The 19,621-nt window shown below is 36.2% G+C and overlaps 1 protein-coding gene and 1 pseudogene across 1 annotated transcript in view; one reads left to right on the top strand and one right to left on the bottom strand.

Annotated features, from left to right (window-relative positions):
- The window catches only part of CHM (CHM Rab escort protein), a 247,159-nt gene that overhangs the window by 15,949 nt on the left and 211,589 nt on the right, over window positions 1-19,621 (bottom strand). The gene's annotated exons all lie outside the window — the stretch shown is intronic.
- LOC120222336 lies at window positions 9,983-12,170 on the top strand (annotated as a pseudogene).

Raw genomic sequence — 19,621 nt, 5'->3', positions numbered from 1 at the left:
AGCCAGGCCAGTGACCTAGAGAGAGACAGTATGAAAATGGCACTTTGAAAAATGACATGGACACACAAGAGGAAATTATTTGCTCTTCTGGGAGTGTTTCCCTGAGAGCAGCAGCAGAGAGGACCCTCTCCAGGGACAAAGGAGCCAGCTGGTGTCATTTCCCTCCCCTACCCCTCAGCATAAGCACAGAAACACCTGCAGTAAACAGCACAGCTCTAACACTGGCTGCCTAATATGCTTACAACAAGTCCCACCCCTCCCCCTGTGCTCATCTGGTACTAGTTTTCTTGGAAAAGTATGCCCAAGTCCTAGTGCAATGGGTCCCATACCCAGAAGACCAGCAGATATCCCCACATATACCACGTCTACTGACCAGAGAGTTCAGCATGGCTTCAGTTCTAGTGGAAGTAGCATCAGGTCTCATTTAAGAAGAAAACCAGAGCACACCTGTTAAAACTTGATACACTATGGCCAAAGTCCAAATACTCCCCACTGCAAGCATGGAGAGCCTCTGCAGATACTGACTTGAAAGGTACAGTAGCTGAAACACAGCATCAGAGTAAATGCAACAGACACCAGAGACACCCCTTGAAGGGCCATGCCCTGGACACTATATGACATCTTCTTCATGAAGCCATTACTCTGAGATGTAGGAAACATAATAGGGTTTTCTAACACATAGAGGACAGAGACTTAGAAAAAATGCCAAGACAGAGGAATTCATCCCAAAAGAAAGAACAAGGAAAGGTCACAGTCAGAGATATAATTGAAACAGATATAAGTAAAATACCTGATGGAGACCTTAAAGGCAATAAACATATGGATATTTGTCAGAATTAGAAAATAATGGAAACTTCAGGGAGACTATTACTACAGAGATAAAAGAGTTAAAAAAAAAATCAGCAAGAAATGAAAAATGCAGTATCTGAGACTCAAACAGATTGGGTGTAAAGACAAGAAGGACAGAAGCAGCAGAGGAACAAAAAAATGATCTACATGATAGAAGAGTGGAAAATAATGAAGTTGAACAAAACAGAGGAATTATGGGTGACAGGAATAGACTCAGGGAACTCAGTGACTCCATCAAATGTAATAACATTTGTATCATAGGAGTCCACGAAAAAGAAGAGAGAGAAAGGGGGGGCTGAAGTTTTACTTGAGGAAATAATTGCTAATAACTTCCCTAACTTGGGGGAAGGAAACAGAGCTACAAATCCAACAGGCACAGAGAACTCCCACTTAAATCAACAAAAGCAGGCGAACACAAAGACATATTGTAGTTAAATTTGCAAAATATGGGGAAAAAGAAAAAAATTCTAAAACTGGTGAGGGAAAAGAAATCCCCAACTTACAAGAGGAAACAAATAAAGTCAGCAATAGACTCTCCACAGAAACTTGTTAGGTCATAAGGGAATGGCATGACATATTCAACATAATGAATGGGAAAAATAGGCAGCCAAGAATGCTCTATCCAGAAAGACTATCATTCACAGAAGGAGAGATAAAGAGCTTACCAGACAAATAAGAACTAAAGGAGTTCCTGACCACTAAACCAACACTGCGAAAAATATTCAAGAGGATTCTTTGAGTGGGAAGGAAAGACCCAAAGTGACAAAGAATAGAGAGGAACAGAGAAAATCTCCAGAATATAACAAGTAATAAAATAGCACTAAATTCATATCTATAAATAATTACTTTGAATCTAAACGGACAAAATGTTCCAATCAAAAGACACTGTTAAAATGGATAAAAAAAAAATAACCCATATATAGGCTGGTTATAAGAGACTCATTTTAGACCTAAAGACACCTGAAGATTGAAAGTGAGGGGACATAGAATTTTTTCTCATGCAAACAGAAGTCAAAAGAAAGCCAGAGTAGCCATACTTATATCAGACAAACTAGATTTTAAGTCAAAGACTGTAACAAGAGATGAAGAGCACTAGTAGCAAAATAAAGGGGACTACCCATCAAGAAGGTCTAACAACTATAAATATTTATGCCCCCAGCATGGAGGAACCAAAATACACAAAGAGTAACAAACATAAAAGAACTCATTGATAATAAAATAATAGTAGGAGACAGTAACAATTCACTTTTATCAATGGACAGATCATCTAAGCAGAAAATAAAAAAGGAAACAATGGCATTGAATGACACACTGGATCAGATGGACTTATCAGATATATTCAGAACATTCCATCCTAAAGCAGCAGACTTTTTTTCAAGTGAACATGGGACATTCTCCAGAATAGATCACATAGTAGATTACATATCAGGCCTCAAAAAGTACAGCAAGATTGAGATCATACCATGCATATTTTCCAACCACAATGCTATGAAACTTGAAGTCAACCCCAAGAAAAAAATTTGGAAAGACCACAAATACATGGAGGCTAAACAACATGCTACTAAAGAATGGGTCAACCAGAAAACCAAAGAAGAAATTAAAACAAACATGGAAATGGAAACAAATAAAAATGAAAACACTTTGGTTCAAAACATTTGGGATACAGCAAATTGTAAACAGAGAGAGAAGTATATAGCAACATAGGTCTACCTTAAGAAGCAATAAAGGTCTCAAATACACAAGGAGCTACAAAAAGAGCAACAAAACAAGCCTAAAGTCAGCAGAAGGAAGGAAATAATAAAGTTTAGAGCAGAAATAAATGATATAGAAACTACAAAAACAGGGGCACCTGGGTGGCTTGGTAGGTTAAGCGTCTGACTTCAGCTCAGGTCATGATCTCACTGTTTGTGAGTTTGAGCCCTGCATTGGGCCCTGTGCTGACAGCTCGGAGCCTGGAGCCTGCCTCAGATCCTGTGTCTCCCTCTCTTTCTGACCCTTCCTCACTCATGTTCTCTCTCTCTCTCAAAAATAAATACACATTAAAAATTTTTTAAAAATAACTAAGAAAACAGAAGAACAGATCAATGAAACTAGAAGCTGATCCTTTGAAAAAATTAATAAAACTGATGAAACCCTAGCTAGACTTATCAAATAGAAAAGAAAAAGGACCCAAATAAGTAAAATCACAAATGAGTGGAAAAATCACAATTGACACCACAGAAATAGAAACAATTGTAAGAAAATATTATGAAAAATTATATGTCAGCAAACTGGCAATCTGGAAGAAATGGATGAATTCTTAGAAACATATAAACTACCATAATTGAAACAAGAAACAATAGAAAACTTGAACAGACCCATAAACAGCAAAGAAATTGAATCGGTAATAAAAAACCTCCCAACAAACAGAAGTCCAAGGCTAGATGGTTTCCTAGGGGAATTCTACTAGACATTTAAAGAAGAATTAATAATACCTATTCTTCTCAAAGTATTCCAAAAACAAACAAACAAACAAACAAACAAACAGAAAAGGAAGGAAAACTTGTAAATTCATTCCATGAGGCCAGCATTCCCCTTTTCCAAAATGAAAGACTCCCCTGAAAAAGATTACTATAGGTCAAAATCCCTGATGAACATGGATGCAAAAATTCTCAACAAAGTACTAGCAAATCCAATCCAATAGTACTTAAAACATCTTTTTATGTTTATTTTTGAGAGAGAGAGAGAGACAGAGCGTAAGTGAGGTAGGGACAGAGAGAGAGGGAGATACAGAATCTGAAGCAGGCTCCAAGCTCTGAGCTGTCAGCACAGAGCCTGACATGGGGCTTGAGTTCATGAGCCATGAGATCATGATCTGAGTTGAAGTCAGACACGTAACCAACTGGACTACCCAGGCATCTCAAATCCAACAGTACTTTAAAAGAAACATTCACCATGATCAAGTGGGATTAATCCTAGGCTGCAAGGATGGCTTAATATTTGCAAATCAATCAATGTGATACACCACATTAATAAAATAAAGGATAAGAACTAAATGATCAGGTTGACTAGGTGGCTCAGTTGGTTAAGTGACTGTGGCTCAGGTCATGAATTCATGGTTTGGGAGTTCAAGCTCCACATCGGGCTCTGTGCTGATAGCTTGGAGCCTAGAGCCAGCCTGATTCAGATTCAGCGTCTCCCTCTCTTTTTCTGCCTTTCCCCTTCTTACACTCTGTCTCAGTCTTTTTCTCTCAAAAATAAAAAATAAACATAAAAAAAGAAATATAGGATCTTTTCAACACATGCTGATAAAGCATTTGACAAAGTACAACATCTATTCATGATAAAAACCACCAACAAAGTAGGGATAGAAGGAACATACCTCAGCATAATAAAGGCCACATAGGAAAAGCCCACAGCTAATATCATCCTCAATGGGGAAAAACAGATTTTTCTCTACAGGCAAGGATAAGACAGGGATGTCCATTTTGACCACTGTTATTTAACACAGTACAGGAAGTCCAAGCCTCAGCAATCAGGCAGCAGAAAGAAATAAAAGGCATTGAAATATGTACAGAAGAAGTCAAACTTTCACCATTTGCAGATGACATGATACTCTATATAGAAAACCCAAAAGACTTCACTAAATAATTGCTAAGACTCATACATGAATTCAGTAAAGTTGTAGCATACAAAATCAATGTGCAGAAATCTGTTGCATTTCTATACACCAATAATGAAGCAGCAGAAAGAGAACTGAAGGAATTGATCCCATTTATAACTGTACCAAAAACCATAAGATACTTAGGAAAAAACCTAACCAAAGATGGAAAAGATCTATATTCTGAAAACTATAAAACACAGATGAAAGAAACTGAAGAGGATACAAAGAAATGGGAAAACATGCCATGCTTACGGTTTGGAAGAACCAATATGATTAAAATGCTATGCCACCCAAAGCAATCTACACATTCAATGCAATTGCTATCAAAATATTACCAGCATTTTACTTAGGGCTCAAACAAACAATCCTAAAATTTGTATGGAACCACAAAAGATCCAGAATGGTGAAAGCAAAATTGAAAAAGAAAAGCAAAGCTGGAGGCATTACAATCCCAGACTTTAAGTTATATTACAAAGTTGTTGTGATCAAGACAGTATAGTAGTGGCATAAACATAGATACACAGATCAATGGAAAAGAATAGAAAACACAGAGGTGAACCCACAACTAAATGTTCAATTAATCTTTGCCAAAACAGGAAAGAATATCCAATGGAAAAAAGACAGTCTCTTCAATAAATGGTGTTGCAAAAACTGGACAACAACATGCAAACAAATGAAAAAGGACCACTCTCTTAAGGCATACACAAAAGTAAATTCATAATGGATGAAAGACCTAAATGTGAGACAGGAAATCATCAAACTCCTGGAGGAGAACACAGACAGTTACCTTTTTTTAACATCAGCCATAGCAACTTCTTACTACAAGTCTCCTGAGGCAAGGGAAACAAAAGTAAAAACAAACTATTGGGGCTTCATAAAAATAAAAGAGCTTCTCCACAGTGAAGGAAACAATCCACAAAACTAAAAGACAGCCTATGTAATGGGACAAGATATTTACAAATGACATATTTGATAAAAGGTTAGTATTCAAAATCTATAAATAACTTACCAACCTCAACACCCAAACCACAAATAATCCAGTTTAAAAATGGGCAAAAGACATGAATAGACATTTTTACAAGGAAGATATTTAGGTGGCCGACAAAGGGAACTCTCTTACTTTCTTGGTGGGAATGTAAACTGGCACAGCCAGTCTGGAGTTTCCTCAAAAAGTTAAAAATAAAACTACTCTAAGGTCCGGCAATTGCACTATTAGGTATTTACCTAAATGATACAAAAATACTAATTTGAAGGGACACATGCACCACAATGTTTATAGCAGCATTATCCATGATAGTCAAATTATGGAAAGAGCACAAATGTTCACTGACTGATGAATGGATAAAGAAGATGTGGTATGTATGTATTTATGTGTACACACACAAAACATGAAATCTTGCCATTTGCCACAATGTGGATGGAGCTAGGGAGTAGTATACTAAACAAATCAGAGAAAGACAACATACAATTTCACTCATGTGGAATTTAAGAAACAAAATAAATGAACATGGAGAAAAAAAGAGAGGCAAACCCAGCAACAGACTGTTAAGTATAAAGAACAAACTGATGGTTACTGGAGGCAAGGTGGGGGGATGGATGGGTTAAGTAGGTGATGGATTAAGGAGGGAACCTGTGATGAGCACTGGGTGCTGTATGTTATGAATCACTAAACTGTACACTAGAAACCAATATTGCACTGCAAGTATATTAACTAGAATTTAAATAAAAATTTAATGGAGAAAATATAAAAGTGACGAAAGAGACAAAAACAATGTACAGTAGCTGGGTGATAGAGTAGATGATGAATGTGTGGGTCTGGTATTCTGCTCTCTGTATCTACTTGGCCAAGTCAGTTCATCTCCCTGCCCTCAGCATCCTCATGAGTAAAATGGGAGGGTAGAATTAGTTCATCTATAAGACCTTTTCTAGTTCTAAAGTTATGAATCTAATTCATTATACATTAGCCATGTTTCTTTCAATGATGGCAGATTTTAAACCAAAAACTGATAGCATTATAAATACTAAAACCTATGTTAATGCTTGCTGAAAAAGTAGGAAATCTATTCCTTAGGCTTCTGAATTAACCATATATAGCAGTCATTCACTCTATATAAGTAGGCAAACTTGTTCCAAATGCATTTAAAGAAATTTTACATATAGGCTAGTCTACAAGTGGATTTCATTGTGCAACCTAACTAAGAATATAGAGACCAATGTGGTTCATGTTCTTTCATATAGGCATAGAGGTCAAATGAAATTGATGTAATATAGTCCACGTAAGACTATATTACTGTGTCAGTAAGACAGAAAAGGTCAGAAACACATTTTCCTTATGATATTGAGTATGAGTTTGATGACATATGGCACCCAATTTGGTTTTTAAATCTAACCATGAAGATCTCCAGAGTAACTCCAGAGTCAGCTTGCACTTTTCCCAATGGAATTCAGTGAAAAACAAAAACAAACCCCTGAATATCAAACTTAAGAAAAATAAGTTTACTTGTAAAATCAAATATGTGCTTGGTAACAATACTAATAAAAATTTGTATAGTTAGGTTTTCAAAATACGAAAAAGAGAAAAGAAAAAAGGACCAATCTTTGTTTTAAATCATTAAACTCTTTTTGGAAGTATATAACAAGTTCTTTACAGGGTTGTAAGAGAAGAAAAGATCATATAAACCAGTACCTATATAAAATTCTTGATTATTCATTATTTTGCATATACATATGTATATGTATTCATATTACATATTCATAAATATATAATCATATCACAAATAAATAACATTCTGTAACATCAGGGGCTCCTGGGTGGCTCAGTCAGTTAAGCATCCAACATCCTATAACATCATATCCCAAAATAAACCAGCTGCTACTGATAAAGTTTTATATACCAAAAACAGATTTCAAACTGCCTAGAGTATGAATAAGTACTATAAAGAGTGGTAAAACTCAATGTATTTAAATGGAAGGGCTACAGAAATAAATGATTTTAAAGGAAAATAAACCCCATATTAGATTCATTTAGTATATTAAGAAAAGATGAGTGGAAAATAAAGATGTAAAGTATGTTCTGAAAGGTGAACTATGTGTGTAAAAAATATGAATTGTTGAGATTTAGAAAATACAATACATAAATGTGAAATATTTAACAATCTCAAAAATTCAAATTAGCTAAGGGGAGGGGAACCTTATAGATTTTTAAAAAATGTAACATTATTACCTTAAAAAAGATAAAATATCTCAGCTAACCTAAGTTTGCTTAGAAAAGCCCTACATTACTTATTGATACCAATGATTTCCTATCACTGTATTAAAATACCAACTTAAGCAATTTTGACTTGTTTATATTGCAATTATAGTAACATATCACTTAATCAGAAGTCTTTTACATACAACCTAGAACCAGGAAGTATACCTGCCGCCCCAAAAAGGGCTTTTCAGCACTCATGTAGATGTGAAAATGCTAACAGACTAACACAACCAATTACTCAGAACTTGGTTATATTAATACTACATGCAATTTCAACAAGTTTGGCTATCTGGTTTTCTGGCCCTCTGAAGATTATAAGCAGTAAATAAGGGGAAAAGAAGGTCAGTGGAAAGTACTGTTAGAAAGAACTTGAATGCTAACAAAAACTGAGGACTGATGGATGTGGGGGGGGGGAGATGGGCATGGAGGAGGGCACTTGTGGGGATGAGCACTGGGTGTTATGTGGAAACCAATTTGACAATAAACTATTTGTAAAAAAATAAATAAGTAAATAAAATTAAAAAAATGGGATACTGAAAAAAAAAAAAAGAAAACAACCTGACAGCTGTGTGAAAACAGCCCAAGGAAGACATATAAAATGTAGATGCAAGAAATGATAAAAACATGACTGTGTAGGGTCATTTAGCACAGGTACAAATAGGCCCAAACAGCTCAATAATCCTCAAGAGCCTATTGAATTAATAGATTGATAGATAAATAAATAAATAAATAAATAAAAACACTGAATAAATAATGCTCATAATATCTCTAAGTGATAAGAAAAAGGTTAAAATGTTTCATAGATTCAGTAAGGAGTGCCAAGCAAATGTATGAAACAAATGGTTAAGACAGTAAAAATTTCAGTCTTAACAGGATACATTTCTGCTAGCTGAAGAATGTATTTGGGGCAACTACAGCACAGTAGGGGGTGCTTAATAAATGATGTATTATTGACCAGTGTTTACATGCTAATGCATATTTCTAACTGGTTCTCAAACCCTTCCTATCTAACTTCAATTATCTAAAGTTTCTTATTTTTAACAAAAGGTATTTTTGGTGTTCTTTAAAGGCATCTCTACAGGGCATTTCTGGTCTATATACACATCAGAAATCTGCTTTTGGAATAGTAAATTATTCTGAAATGAGGGACAGTCACTAGCTTACTTCACCAAGATATGTTTCCAGGGATATCCATTCATATTTTGGAACATACCTCTATGTCTTCTAGAGTTCTAACATTGGTGACTAATTTCAAAGTAAAAACTAGTAAGGGTTCTGGTCCAAATGGCAACATAGGAAGACCCTGGACTTACTTCCTTTATGGAACAAACCAAATTACACCTATTTATAGAGTAATTTCTCCTGAAAAACTGAGGGAGAGCTGAACAGCCTCTGCACAACAAAGGGTAGAGAGAACAGCAAAAGAGCACAGCAATAGAGAAGGAGACACATCAGGAAGGGTATTCCACCCCTGGGCTGTGAACTGTAGTAGGGAGGGAAAATACTGAGGGACTGGAGCAGATTCCTCTGACTTTGAGCACAGGAAAAAACCAAAACCAAAACCAAAAACATGGACTGTTTAGTAGCTAGCATATAAAAGAGGCAGCCTCCGAACTCCGCCAAAAGGCAAAGGAGCTGCTGGAACTCTCTGAGTCAGGGGACTGGAAGATGCGATGGCTTATGCTTCCTCTCCACCTTAATAGAGAGAATGGGGGTGAAGCCTAGGTGCCCTAATCAGCCTGCTGCCCTAGTGAACATCAGGTCTCCTATAACACACTAGCCCTGGATGTCCTGAGACATAGGAAATAAAGCCCCATTTTAAAAAGTCAACTAGGGGCACCTGGGTGGCTCAGTGGGTTAAAAAAGACTAGGATATAAAAAAGACAGCTCTAGAACTCCCACAAATGACAAGGGAGCTGTTGGAACTCTCTCTGGGTGGAAGGGGGTGACGAACATGGTCTAAGCCCCTCCTCCATTTTGAAAGCACAGAGCAATGCATGGTCTAACTGCCCTAACCAGTCTGCTGCCATAATAAGCTCTGGGTCTTGAGCCCACCCAAGTCCCAACTGGTCACACCAAGGTAGCCAAAGGGCTGTGCACATTGAGACACCCTTGGTTATCACTCACTATAGCTCCAGGCTTCATGCCAAGGTGACACAAATGCAAAGCACCCTTGAATACTCCAGGCCCACATCCTGTCAGCTTTAGATGGCTTGCTAAGTCATCACGAGTACAGAATGATCCAGAACCTCCTGGCTGACATCTACTTCAGATGCAGCCACACTGTCAAGGTGCACATAGTGAGGAGCACCGTGGAACTCCCAGCCGGTGCCCACATAAGTTCCAGTCACCCTGATAGGGTACTCCTTGTGTGGAGTGCACCAAAACATACCCACCTGTACCAGCCTCAGGTCCAGTTGCCTGGGTAGGGTACCCCTTGCACTGAGCACACTGGAATACACCAGCCTGTACCCACTTTAGCTGCACCTGTTCTGTCAGGGTGCAGTCAGTATAAAGAGTCTTGGGACACTGCAGTTTGCAACCACTTCAGCTTTAGCTGTTTTGCCAGAGCACACTTTGCATGGAGAGCCCAGGGATGACACTGGACTCTGCTCACTTTACCTTTAGCTGTCCTGCCAGGGTAGTCTCACCACAGAGAATCTCAGGACACCCAGGAATGTACCCATTTCAGCTTTAGCAGTCCTGCATGTAAAGCCCCAGGACCTCCCAGCCTGCACCCTGCTTCAGCTACAGTTGCCCTGCCAGGGCACACACTGTAAAAAGAGCCCGGGGACACCCTGGATAATACCCACATCAGCTTCAGCTATCCTACCAAGATATCCTCTGTGCTGTAGAAACTCAGGACATGCTGGCTTGCACCTACTCTAGCTTAACCTGTCCTGCCAGGCCACTTGCTGCCTGGAAGTCTCAGAGTCTGCACTGACATGCACCCACTTCAGCTTTAGCTGCCCTACCAGGACAGACATCAATTGTACTGAGTTACCCAGGACCCCAAGTCCGTGCAGCTACAGATACAGCCAGCCAGCAAAAGTAACCAAGCACACACAGACTATAAAGACCATACACAAGATCATTCCTGCAAGTTTAGAAGTAGCTCTTCCACCTAATCCATTGAAACAAACACTGAAAGTAAGCATAATGGAGAGACAAAGGAATATGCTCCAAAAGAAAGAACAAGAACAAACCTAAGAAAAAAAGCGAAATGCAAGAGAGATAAGCAATATACCTCAAAAATAATTTAAAGTAATGTTCATAAAGATGTTCATCGGGCTGGAAGGAATAGTGCAAGAACTCAGTGAGACCTTCGATAAAGAGAAAGAAAATATAAAAAAGAGCCAATCAGACTTGAGGAATACAATAAATGAAAGAAAAAATACACTACAGATCAATAATAGATTAGTGGATACTAGTGGATACAGAAGAATATATCAATAACCTGGAAGACAAGATAATAGAAAGCAGCAAAGCTAACATCAAAATGAAAAAAAGAATTTTTTAAAATGGGATAAATTAAGGATCATTTGGGCAACATCAGGTGAACATTCACCTAATAGGGGTGTCAGAAGAAGGAGAGAAAAAGGGGCAGAAAATATATTTCAAAAAGTAATAACTGGGAACTTCCCTAACCTAGGGAAGGAAACACACATTCAGATACAAGAAGCATGGAGAGTTCCAAACAAGATGAACCTAAGGACACATAATTAAAATGTCAAAGATTTGGGACCAGACTGTGACACATTGCATTTTCTCTTTGTAGACAGTGCTGAGCAGTTAGCATCTCTTGGGACAATTGGCACAAATGCTGTAACACCAGGAGCAAGAGAAAGCCCTACTGAGAAGTGGAAGTATGAGTTGGGACACTCCACTGCCAACACTAAGATTGGCCCGCACTGCATTGGGGGAGGCAACAAAAAGTACTGTGCCTTGAGGCTGGACACGTGGAACTTCTCCTGGAGCTCTAAGTTTGTATATGCGAAAAAGGATTATTGATTTTGTCTATAATGCATCCGGCAAAGAAATGGTATGCACCAAGACCCTGGCGAAGAACTGTATCATGCTCACTGACATGTATCATGCTCCTTTGGACTGTAGGAGTCCCAGTACATACTGCACCTGGGGCACAAGAAAGGGGCCAAGCAGACTCCCGAGGAGGAAGAGATTGTAAACAATAAATGATTACAAAAAATTCAGAAGAAATACCATGAAAGGAAAAAAGAATGCGAAAATCAGCAGTCTTTGTAGGAACAGTTCCAGCAGGGCAAGCTTCTTGCATGTAATGCTTCAAGACCAGGCCAGTGTGGTTAAGTAGATGGCTACCTGCTAGAGGGCAAGGAGCTAGAATTTTATCTGAGGAAAATCAAAGCCCAGAAAGACAAACAAATCTTCCTCCTTCTAACCTTGTAATTGTCATGTAATAAAGAAGTTTATTGTTCAAGAAAAATAGAAATAAAAGAATAAAATGTCACAGGTTAAAAATAAAGAGAAAATTTTAAAGGCACCAAGAGAGAAGTTACATACAAATGAAGTCCTATAAGGCTATAAACTGATTTTTCAGCAGAAACTTTGCAAGCCAGGAGTGGTATGATATATTCAAAGTGCTGAAAAGAAAAAAAAAAAAAACAAAAAACAAAAACTACAACCAGGAATACTCTACCTGAGAAGATTAACATTCAAATTAAAAGGAGAAGTAAAGATGTTCCCCAAAAAACAAAACCAAAGACAAAGAAGTTTAGTATGGCTAAACCAGCCTTACAAGAAACATTAAAGTGGGAGCATCTGGTTGGGTCAGTCCGTAGGGTATGGGACTCATAATCTCAGGGTTGAGTTAGAGCCTCAAGTTGGGAGTAGAAATTACTTAAAAAAAAAAGAAAGAAAGAAAAAGAAATGCTAAAGTGATTTAAGTAGAAATAAGATGACCATAATAAGACGTAAGAAAATGATGAAAAGATATAAAATATGACAGCATATACATAATATTTGTAGTATAAAAAGTTTTCTTAAAATGTGTTTGAACTTAAATGACCATCAACTTAATATAGAGTACTATATACTTAGGATGTTATATAGGAACCCCAGGGTAACAACATTCAAAGTCTGTAACAGATACAAAAATAAACACAAGAAAGCCAAATATAACTAGGTGATCAACACACAGACCGCTCCTGAATTAGACTGTTTTATTTTTTACCTTGTCTTATTCAGTTTACTAAATACTTTCTGAATTTTAAAAACATATTGCTTATGAGAGAATTAGGCCTTTGATAAACCAGTTGAGTGTTTAAAATAAACATCCACCCAGAGAACATGAAATACATAAAAATGATGAACATTGGCCATATTTTCACAGGTTTGACTTGTTTCTTGATAAATACAAATGAATAAACAATTAAAGGAGAAAAAAATAGCACTATAGAAACATACCAATCACAAAGACCATGAGAACAAAAGTAACAGAGAAGAACTACAAAAACAATCACAAAACAATTAACAAAATGATGATGAGTACATACCTATCAATACTTACTTTAAATATAAATAGTCTAAGTGTTCCAAGCAAAAGACACAGGGTGGTGACATGTATAAAAAAACAAGACCTATCTATATGCAGCCTATAGGAGACTCACCTCAGACCTAAAGACAAACACAGACCTAAAGTGAAGTTATGGAAAAATAATTACCATATAAATGGAAGTGAAAGAAAAGCTGGGGTAGGAATACTTAAGTAAATACACTTTAAAACAAAGACTGTAACAAGACACAGAGAAGGGCATTACATAATAATAAAGGGATCAATTGAACAAGAGGATATAACAAATGTAAATGTCTATGCACCCAACATGGAAGCACTTAATATATAAAACAAATATTGATGGATATAAAAAGAGAAATAACAGCAGGAGAATTTACCACTCCACTTACATCAATGGATATATTATTGGGGCAGAAAAAAAAAAAAAAAGAATGCCTTTGAATGATACATTAGACCAGATGGACATGAATAAGAACATTTCATCAAAAACCAAGAGAATACATGGGGTACCTGGGTGGCTCAGTTGGTTAAGCCTCTGATTCTTGATTTCAGCTCAGGTATGATATTACTGTTCATGAGTTTGAGTCCTGCATTAGGCTCCGTGCTGATAGTGTGGAGCCTGCTCGGGATGCTTTCTCTTCCCTCTTTCTCTGTACCCTTACCACTCAAAATAAAAATACCTTTAAAAGAAAATAACAGAATACACATTCTTTTCAAGTGCACTAGGAACATTCTCCAGGGCAGATCATTCGAGGTCACAAAAGAAGCTTCAATACACTTAAGAAGACTGAGATCATATCATGCATCTTTTTTGACCATGATGGTATCAAGCTAACAATCAATCACAAGAAAAAAAAAACTGGAAAAAAAACCCAAAAATATGTGAAAACTAAACAATAAGATACTAAAAAACCAGTGGGTCAACAAAGAAATAAAAAATGAAATAAAAAAGTACATAGAGACCAATGAAAATGAAAACAGAAAGGTCCAAATTTTGGGACATAGCAAAAGCAGTCTAAGAGGAGATACACAGCAATACAGGTCTCCCTCAAAAACAAGAAAAAGCTGAAATAAACAATCTAACCTTAAACCTAAAGTATCTAGAAAAGGAATAACTACAAAGCTCAAGGTGAGCAGAAGGAAGGAAACAATAAAGATTAGAGAAGAAATGAATGACATAGTAGCAAAAAAAGGCGGGGAAATCAATGAAATCTAGAGCTGGTTTTTGAAAAGATAAACCCTTAACCAAATTCATCTAGAAAGAGAAAGGACCCAAATAAATACATCAGAAAAAAGATAAGTAACAATTTACACCACAAAAATACAAAAAATAAGAGAAAACTATGCAAAATTATATGCTAACAAATTGGACAACCTGGAAGAAATGAATAGATTCCTGGAAACATACAATTTTCCAAAACTGAATTAGCAAGAAACAGGAAATATCAACAAATTATTAGTAGTGAAACTAAATACATAATAATAAGAGGTCCAGGACAAAATGGATTCACAGGTGAATTCTATGAAACAATTAAAGAAGAGTTAATACCTGTTCTCCTTAAAATATTCCAAAACACAGAACAGAAAGGAAAGCTTCCAAACACATTCTATGAGGCCAGCATGACCGTAATACCAAAACCAACCAAAGATGTCACAAAAGCAGAAAATGACAGGGTAATAACTTAGATAAACATTTATGCAAAAATCCCCAACAAGTATTAGCAAACTGCATTCAACAATACATTAAAAGAATCATGATAATTAGTGGGATTTAATCTGGGGATGCAAGGATGTTTCAATATTCCAAAATCAATCAACGTGATATACTATATCAACATAACAAAGAATAAAAGTCATATGATCATCTCAATAGATGCAGAGAAAGCATCTGACAAAAATATGACATTTAGATGAAAACTCTCAACAGAGTAGGTTCAGAGGGATCATACTACAACATATTAAAGGTCATATACAAAATACCCAGAGCAAACATCATATTCAATGGTGAAAAACTGAGAGCTTTTCTCTAAGATTAGGAACAAGACAAGAATGTCTCTCTCACCACTTTTATTCAATAATACAGTACTAGAAGTCCTACTCACACAACAATTTAAAAAAAAAAAAAAAGAACTAAGAGGCATCCATACTGGTAAGGAAGAAGTTAAACTGTTGCTATTTACAGATGACATGTTACTATATATAGAAAACCCTAAACACTCCACCAAAAAACTATTAGAAATAACAAATGAATTCAGTAAAGTTGGAGGATATAAAATTAATACATAGAAATTGGTAGTTTCTATATCTGTCATAACAGTGTAGCAGAAGAGAAATTAAGAAACAATTCCATTAGCAATTGCACCAAAACAATAAAATGCTAATGAATAAACTTAACTGAGGAGGTGAAAGACTTGCACTCCTGAGAACTAATAAAACACTGATGAAATAAATTGAAGATGACACAAACGGAAAGATATTCCACACTCATGGATTGGGAGAACTAATATTGTTAAAATGTCTATATTACCCAAAGCAATCTACAGATTCAATGCAATCGCTATCAAAATACTAAGAGCATTTTTTTTAATAAAACAAGAATAATAATCCTAAAAATTTTATAGAACCATAAAAGACCCCAAATAGCCAAAGCAATCTTGAGAAGGAACAAAGCTAGAGACACTACAATCCCAGACCTCAAGATGCACTACAAAACTATGACAACCAAAACTGTATGGTACTGGCACAAAAAAAGACACATTGATGAATGGAACAGAATAGGGGGTGCAGAAATAAACCTACATTTATGTGGTTAATTAATACATGATAGAAGGTAAGACTATTGAATAGAGAAAATACAGTCTCTTCAATAAATGGTGTTTTCCTAACTGAACAGCTATATGCAAAAGAATTAAACTAGACCATTTTCTAACACTGTGTACAAAAATAAACTCAAAATGGATTAAATGCCTAAAAGTAAGACCTGAAACCATAAAACTATTAGAACACAGGAAGTAGTTTCTGTAACATCAACATTACAACCATTTTAAGATATGTCTCTTAAGACAAGGTAAACAAAAGCAAAATAACTATTGGGACCACATCAAAATAAAAAGTTTTCATACAAAGAAGGAAACCATCAACAAAACTGAAAATCAGCATATTAAATAGTAGAAAATATTTGCAAATAATATATCTGATAAAAGGTTAGTATCCAAAATCTATAGAGAACTTCTCAAACTCAGGACCCAAAACAGAAATAATCCAGTTAAAAAATGGGCAGAAGACATGAACAGACATTTTTCCAAAACAGACATTGAGACAACCCAGACACATGAAAGATGCTCAACATCACTAATCATCAGTAATCATAAGAAATCTAAATTGTTGGTGAGGATGAGGAGAACAAGGAACCTTGTGGACTTTTTAGGGAATGTAAATTGCTACAGTAACTGTGGCAAACAGTATGGAGGTTCCTCAGAAAACTAAACTAGAAATACCATATGATCCATTAATATCCACTAGTGGGTATTTACCCAAAAAATCAAAATAGTAATTTGAAAAGATATAAATATCCCTATGTTTCTTTCAGCATTATTTACAATAACCAAGGTATGAGAGCAATTCAAGTGTCCACTGATAGATCAATAGATAAAGAAGATGTTGTATATGTATATACATAGATATATAATTAATACTTATATTATCGATTTTATTAATATATAATATGCATTATATATTGTTATATATTAGTAATTGGTAATATATTACTAATATACTGTACATTATATATAATTATATAATACATATGTTGTATATTTATGTATAATGAAATATTATCAGCCATAAAAAAGGATGAGATTTTTTTCCCATTTGCAACAACATGGATAGACCTAGAGAGTATTATTCTATGTGAAATAAGTCAGACTGAGAAAGACAAATACCATATGATTTCACTCGTATGTGGAATCTAAAAAAAAACCAAAAACCAAACTAAATGAATAAACAAGCAAAAGCAGAGTCAGATCTATAAATAGAGATCAAACTTATGTTTACCAGTGGGAAGGGGGGTGCAAGGGGATGGACCAAATGGGTGAAGGGGAGTGGGCGACACAGGTTTCCAGTTGTGGAATGAACAAGTCATGGGAATGAAAGGCATAGATAGATAGCATAGTGAATATTGAATATAGTCAGTGATTTTGTAGTAGCATTGTATGGGAACAGATTATAGCTACACTTGTGAGGAATGCAACATATTGAATAGAGAAGTTTAACGGCTATGTTGTACGCTCAAAACTAATGTACACTATGTCAACAATATTTTTAAAAATTTTAAGTAAAAACATATTTCTTGAGTTTTACAAGTGCCATACACTATTTACATGAATCTGGTCCTACTAACAGTCCTGAGGTAGATACTATCATTATCCTTTTTATAGCCACAGAGAGATTAAGCAACTTGCCTGAGGTCAATCAGCTATTATGCAAAAGAGAATGGATTTGAGCCCAGCCTATGTTCTCAACTACCACCCAGTAGTATATTGTTAGAATGCATCTTCCTAGTTAATTGAACTGTTAAGCTGCCTGGGAAGTATCTTTCATATATATATTTCCATGTCATATGAAGGTAAACTTCAGTTGTATACTTAGAGTTTTACAAATTCAAAATGAAGTCAAATACATGGCAATGTAACATCCATGAAAAGTAATTAAAAAGATTAAAAAGTGAAAGTAAACTAGTCTAAACTATGTGATCTGTAAAAAGAAAAATTAAAATCACTTAAAAATTGATCATTTTCTTTTTAAATGACTAAAGATTAAGTCAACTTTAGTATTTCACTTGAATACATGATTTTTACAAAATTATTTTCTACTTCGAATAAGAAATTTATATATAATTTGTATATTTTTGTCAAATAAATGTTTTTATGCAAAAAATTCTGATTAATCATAATTCAAAAAGTTGTTGAAAACTTGAGAATACTGGGAGAATTATATATTCTATCTTATTATACAATGCCTACAATCTCCACAATTAATAACATTCTCTTTAACATGGACTACAAAATAAATTTTATGTATTATACTTTACTGAATGCAACACAGTAACTGAATAATATTTAATGTGAAATACCGCAGTATTTGTCGACCTTGAATTACACTATAAAAGGTCACAAATTTCTAACTTGTTCTTAATAGAAAGAAAGGAAAAACTGGTGCCAATTTAAGAATGGGCAAATCTGAGGGGCACCTGGGTGGCTCAGGCGGTTAAACATTAGACTTAGGCTCAGGTCATGATCTCATGGTTTGTGGGTTCGAGCCCCGCGTCAGGCTCTGTGCTGACGGCTTATAGTCTGTAGTCTATTTCAGATTCTGTGTCTCCCCTGCTTGTGCTCTCTCTCTTTCTCAAAAATAAATAAAAACATTAAAAAAAAAAAAGAATGGGCAAATTTGATCAGCAGATACTGAAAAGGGGTAAAGATAAACTGTGTATGAGAATTAGTCAAAAGTGAGTGCTCAGAATATTCTCAGAAAGAATAACATAAAACCTTCATTAGCTAAAACAGTAACTGAACCAAGTTTAAATTCCTTTATCTTCTCATATTTATTTAAATGGGAAAAATGCCTTTGAAATCAATAACATCTTTAAAAGGAAAATAAATACTTACATATAGATTGCTCTGGCTAATGAAGGGAGTATACAAGATTTAGACATTAATAAAACCCAGGATTTAAAAGTAAAAAGAGACTGACTCACGCCTGCCACATCCACACACGTCCGCACGCGCCCTCCCTTCCTGGCCTGCAACTTCTTCAGCCAGCGCTCCTTTGTTGCTCCCTCAGCGGCCACTCTCGGGTTTTGTGAGTCTGTGGCTGTCACTGTGCGGGATGTGTGTCACTCCGGCGAGGTGCTGTGCGGCTCCCTCAGCGCCCACCACGCCGGCCCCCCGGGCCCTGCTCACCATTCCTAGGAGCTGCCACACCAGAGTCCCAGCACAAACATCCTGGAACCCATGACCTGAGAAGTCTTGCCAACACTCACACCATCTGAGGGTAGCAGCCATTAGTAAAAGGAGGAGAAAAGTGCTAGGTCTGGAATGTGGAGGCAAGATGGGGGAGCAGTAAGGAGCTCCGTACTGGCACTCGCACCCATACATCACATGGAAAAGATCTGAAGCCATTGGAAACCTTACAAAACCTGAGAGATTGGGAGAAAAAGGATGCAGAATCCACTGAGAAAGCCTTCTAACCGCTACCTCAAGAAACAGGCCAGAGTACACATGGTGGAGAGTCCCAAATATCACTACGAATAGGAAAATAAAATAAC

This window comes from Hyaena hyaena, unplaced genomic scaffold (genome assembly GCF_003009895.1).
Source record: "Hyaena hyaena isolate Hyena2069 unplaced genomic scaffold, ASM300989v1 scaffold_865, whole genome shotgun sequence".
Lineage (NCBI taxonomy): Eukaryota > Metazoa > Chordata > Mammalia > Carnivora > Hyaenidae > Hyaena > Hyaena hyaena.
Note: the sequence above shows the minus strand (reverse complement) of the source record. Positions and strands in the feature narration are given on the sequence as shown.